Consider the following 6,000-nt stretch of genomic DNA (forward strand, 5'->3'; position numbering starts at 1 on the left):
AACTTTCAAAAGTTATATTCCATTCTACACCATCTTTATAAATACACTCTTGTTTATGAAAAATTGAAAGAATAGTATCCAACTTAACACTTCACATCTTAAATCTCAAAAAGAGATTGAAAAAGCAAAGAGCTCATTGTTGTACCTTGCTCCTTGATATTTTGATAAAGAAATCTTCTCAAAGAGCGAGGCCCTATCAATGGTTTTCCGTACCCACGAAAATCTTACAAAAGTTATATTCTGGTCTGCAACATTTTGATAAACACACCATTTTGCACAAGCATAGATTAGATTCAAAGAGAGAGATTGACAAAGAAAAGAGCTCACTCTTGTACCTTGCTCCTAGAGGTACTTCAAGTTACTGGTTTGCCATCACCACCCAAAACTCGCGGAAGAAAACCCAATCTATAGGTTGAAGGAATGTATACGAGGAAGCAACCGAGAGAGAGAGAGAGAGAGAGAGAGAGAGAGAGAGGAAAGAGTAATTTGGGAGGGGAGAGTAGTTTGGGAGGGAAAGCACATTTCAGTTGTTGGTGATGTATTTTGAATAAGACATTGTCAAATAGTAGAATCGTGTTAGTAGCTCAGCCAAATTTCTTATTTGTTATTGATAGTTGTACATGAATAAAATATTCTTTCTTGCTCTGACAATCCAGCCATTAATTGAGAGCTATTTTTCATTTTGGCCAAAAGGCCCCAAAATGAGCTTCCTTTTTTCCTAATGATGGATGTAAGAGTGCCATACCACATTTGAAACCCTTAAACTTGCTTTAGCATCAACACCTATCTTCAATGCACTAGATTGGAACTTAATATTCCATGTTCATATTGATGCCTCACAATTTGCCATAGGGTGTGTATGGGCACATCCAAGTGAGTATAATTTGCATTATATTTTTCAACTCTTGCAATTTGAAAGACAAATATTTAGCTTTGAGTAAATTAGAGGTGAGTTATTGTGGGGGTTAAAGGTCACTATGCCTTATTAACCCCGATTATGTACAATACTCAAACACATATATAAAGAATGAAAAAGAAGATTAGGGTGGTTCTGCACCCACCAAACTTGTGTGGCTCTCTATCTCTCTCTCTCCTTCTTTCATTCTTGCTTCCGTTGAGAGCACTCTCAACTGGTATCAGAGCCCGAGTGATCTAGCTGAGCATGCATGAATGCTTGAAGCTCAGCAGCTCTGTGGAAGGAAGGAGAAGCTCTGTGGGAAGTTTTGTAGGTGACTTTACTTGCATCCGAGTGTGCAGAGACCTTGGAGGAACCTTTGGAAAAGTCACTTTGGCTTTACGAAGTGGTTTTGAGAGCCTGTTAAGAGTTTTCAAAGAAAAATTCGTTTTTTGAGCTTTTCCTATTCCGTTCGATGACAGAGACTCCGTATTGACTTGTAGACACAACTATTGCTTGCTTTTGGTGTCCACTTCACTTCAGGAGCTTGGAAACACCTTCATTCTTGAATCTGGGATCATTTCATTGGATTTCTGACTCACTGTGTTAGTTCCTGCGTTTTTTACCCAGGTGTTGGAACTCAAGTTTGGAGCAACCATTTGCAGATCTGTCAGTTCCGGTGGACTCAGGAGGTCCTAAAACTTCTATGTTGCTCATCATTCGCACTCCGGTAGAGTTTATAAATAGCTCTGTTTCAAAAAACGTCTTTCAGTCCGTGTGTTGGACCCAGTGATTGAGACCACGGTTTCCAAAACCGTCTGTCCCATTGCGTTCCGGACGCTCAAAAACCCGTACCTATCAGTTCTTGCGCGATTTGGTGGAGGATTTTCAGAGTTATAGATCTCTGTGTATTCGATTTCGTCTCTCTGTTATGCATTTTTCATTCTAAGGTTTTGAAACCTTAGATTTATGCCACATGGCAGTGGATAAGTGTTGACTCCCATTTCTCACTCATCGGTTGGGATTTTGGAGTTCTGGCAGAAGAGAGATATTTGCAGATTTTCTTGCTGAGTCCAATTATGCAATGGCACCCATGTTTTGAGGCATCTCAGGTTCTATTTTCAGTAGCGGTCATTACCGTGGGACTATGATTTCTTGAGCATACCTTATGCAGATGACTCTGGTTGCAGTTTGAGCAGTGTGTGCTCATTCGTCGTGGTATGCATTGGGTTGCAGTGGATGATTTATAGGCCATTTGGATGCATTGCGGTCCTTATTGGATGCGCTGATAGGCCCAAATTGCCTTGTGGGATGCTATTTTTATGGACGCTTTGCACATGGATGCTATTTTATGCTGAGGGACAGCTTTGACACATTGCAGATGATGCACTGATAGTGCTATGCTCTCTTGGATGAGATATTATTGATGCATATGCCAGTGGACAGTGTTTATGCTTGAGTCATTTGGCACTTATTGGCATTTTCTTTTAGGCCAGATTTGCTCATATGGATGCATAGTATATGCACATGAGTCAGATGCATCTTTTGATGCTTTAGCTTTGAGTTTTTGGTGATATTTCAGTCTATTGTGGCAAACACATTTGGATGCACTTGGTATTTGTTGTGATTCTCTCTTGCAAGCACTAGCATTTGGGATTTTGCTTTATTTGCATCATGGCATCCTCTTCCATGTCTGAAAAGGAGTTTTTTAACATTAAAAAGTTTGATGGGACAAACTTTTCTTTGTGGAAAGAACAGATAAGGGATGTGCTTATTTAAAAGAAGCAGATTAAACCCTTGGCAGGGATTGAAGCTAAGCCTGCAAATATGTCTGAGGATGATTGGAATGAGTTGGATGCATTAGCAAACTCTACTATTAGACTTCATCTTGCAGAGTCAGTTTATTTCACAGTAGTAAATGAGTAGACTATGGAAGATTTGTGGAAGAAATTGTGTGCCACTTATGAGAAGGAAACTGCCTCTAATAAATTTTACCTCATGAAGAAGTTGTTTGAGCTACAGATGAAGGAAGGGGTCTCCATTGCTTCTCACTTGAATGAATTCAATATTATTTTCAGCTAGCTTCAGGCTCAGAAAATGAATTTTGATGCGGAGACTAAGGCAATATTTCTCTTATGTTCATTGCCATTCTCATGGGATACCTTCCGTACAGCTGTCAGTAACTCTGCACCTGGTGGAGTACTAAAATTTGATGATGTGGGTAGCTTGTTGGCCGAGGAGATTAGACGGAAGTCTATGGATGGCAACAAGTAGGATGCAGCCTTAAATGTGCAAAGGGGCAGATCACAGTTCGGGGGGAAGTCCCAAGAAAGAGGGAAGTCTCGTAGCAAATCCAGGGCACGGAACATTGAGTGTTACCATTGTGGCAAGAAGGGCCATATGAAAAAGGATTGCTACAAGTTGAAAAGAGAGCAAAAGGATAAGAAAAAGAATGCAAATTGGGGTGCAAATCAAAAGGAAGAGAGTCCAAGGGAGGACAAAGGAAAAGTGAAGATCGAGGAGATCAATGCAGTCACACATGATAGTGATAATGATGTTCTCTTCATGTCTAGTTTATCTGCAGATTTGCTTATCACTTCAGATGATGCATATTCCCAGGATTGGATTTTGGATTCTGGTGCTTCATTCCATGTTACTCCCCATAGGGAATGGTTCTCCACTTATGATAGTGGAAAGACAGGTTGTGTGCATCTTGGAAATGACTATGCATGTGACATAGTGGGAGCAGGTGACATAAAGTTTTCTTTTGCAAATGGGTCTGCATTTGTTTTGAAACATGTGAGACATGTGCCTAAGTTGACCAAGAGTCTTATTTCAGTGGGTCAGCTAGATGATGCTGGTTTTCACACCACTTTTGGCTTTCAGAGTTGGAAAATTCAAAAGGGCTCTATGCTTTCGGCCAGGGGTGCCAAGTGTGGGACTTTGTATCCCTTACATGTATCAGGGGTATTTGATCATGTTGTTGCAATAACCGAGCAGCCAAGCACTTCTTTGTGGCATTGTAGGTTGGGGCACATGAGCCAGAATGGAATGAAACTCTTATGCCGTTTGGGTTATGTACCAAATTTGAGTTTCTCTGATTTTGAATTTTGTGAGCACTGTCTCTATGGGAAGCAGACTAAATCAGCCCATAAAAGAAGGGGAAAGAAAGAGTTTGAAATGCTTGATTTGGTGCATTCAGACCTATGTGGTCCCATGCCTACACGGTCATTAGGCGGGGCTGAATACTATGTGACATTCATTGATGATGCAACTAGGAAAGTGTGGGCTTATGCTATAGCTCGGAAGAGTGATGTGTTCCAGGTATTTCAGAGCAATAAGTTCCTGAAAATCAGGAAATGTTTCACGGACTCCAATGGATGTTCGAAACTGTGCATAATCTTTCCCAAGACCATTCAAGGTCACGGACACTAAGTCCTCATCATCAACAGGTGCTCCAATGGAGGCAAGAGAATCTGCAAGGCCTTTCACCTTCAGGGAATACTCATTTATATTCAGATTTTTCCTTTGCACATTGAATCAGTCAGGTAGAACGCTTAAATTCCTACGGACTGACAATGGTGGAGAGTATCTCTCTCATGACTTTTAGCATTTCTATGATACACGTGGGATTAAGAGGGAGCTCACATCCCCTCGTACTCCAGAGCAAAATCTAGTTGCAGAAAAGATGAACCGTACCATTCAAGAAAGGTTGCAATGCATGCTTTCCAATGCAAGTCTTTCTGGTGGTTTTTGGGCTGAGGCAATGAAGACTGCAGTGCATGTGATCAATAGATCACCTAGTAAGAGTTTGGATGGTGGTATTCCTGAAGAGGCATGGAGTGGCAAGAAGCCCTCTTACTCTCATTTGCGTATATTTGGGTGTGAGGCATATGCACATGTGCCAAAAGAGCTTCGAAAGAAGCTAGATCCTAAGTCTAGGAAATGCATCTTTCTGGGTTATGGTGAAAGTGGAGAGATGGGCTATCGTCTCTGGGATCCAGAAGCAAAGAAGATCATACGCAGGCATGATGTGGTCTTCAATGAGAAGAAGATGCATAAGGCACCCATGAGGGATGTGGAAATGAGGAGAATCACTTTCCAGGATGTGAATCCACCTGCATATGTTGATAGACAGCAAGCTGTCCATGCACCAAATGTGCAAGAAGTGGTACCACCAAGTACTCCCACAGGTATACAATCAAGGGTAGATGATGGATCATCTATTGGTGGAAATGATGAGCCAAATGTGGCTGATATGCAAATGGGACAGCAAGCTGAAATGCCCTTGAGAAGATCATCTAGAGTGTCTACACCACCTGATAGGTTTGTTCCAGGGGTAGACTATGTGATGCTTACTGATTACAGGGAGCCTTCTTGCTACAAAGAGGCTATGATGCGTGAGGATCAATGCAAGTGGGAGTATGCTATGCAATCAGAGATGAGTTCACTTATGAAGAATAAGACTTGGGACTTGGTTTCTTTGCCACATGGAAAGAAAGCATTGCCATGTAAATGGGTCTACAAAATGAAGGTCACAGGTGATGATGTGCCTAGGTACAAGGCCCGTTTGGTTGCTAAAGGGGCAGATCACAGTTCAGGGGGAAGTCCCAAGAAAGAGGGAAGTCTCGTAGCAAATCCAGGGCATGGAACATTGAGTGTTACCATTGTGGCAAGAACGGCCATATGGAAAAGGATTGCTACAAGCTGAAAAGAGAGCAAAAGGATAAGAAAAAGAATACAAATTGGGGTGCAAATCAAAAGGAAGAGAGTCCAAGGGAGGACAAAGGAAAAGTGAAGATCGAGGAGATCAATGCAGTCACACATGATAGTGACAATGATGTTCTCTTCATGTCTAGTTTATCTACAGAGTTGCTTACCACTTCAGATGATGCATATTCCCAGGATTGGATTTTGGATTCTGGTGCTTCATTCCATGTTACTCCCCATAGGGAGTGGTTCTCCACTTATGACAGTGGAAAGACAGGTTGTGTGCATCTTGGAAATGACTATGCATGTGACATAGTAGGAGCAGGTGACATAAAGTTTTCTTTTGCAAATGGGTCTGCATTTGTTTTGAAACATGTGAGACATGTGCCTAAGCT

The sequence above is a fragment of the Dipteris shenzhenensis genome, chromosome 9 (assembly GCF_047967505.1).
Source record: "Dipteris shenzhenensis isolate YYH24624 ecotype China chromosome 9, Dip_SZ_1.0, whole genome shotgun sequence".
NCBI lineage: Eukaryota > Viridiplantae > Streptophyta > Polypodiopsida > Gleicheniales > Dipteridaceae > Dipteris > Dipteris shenzhenensis.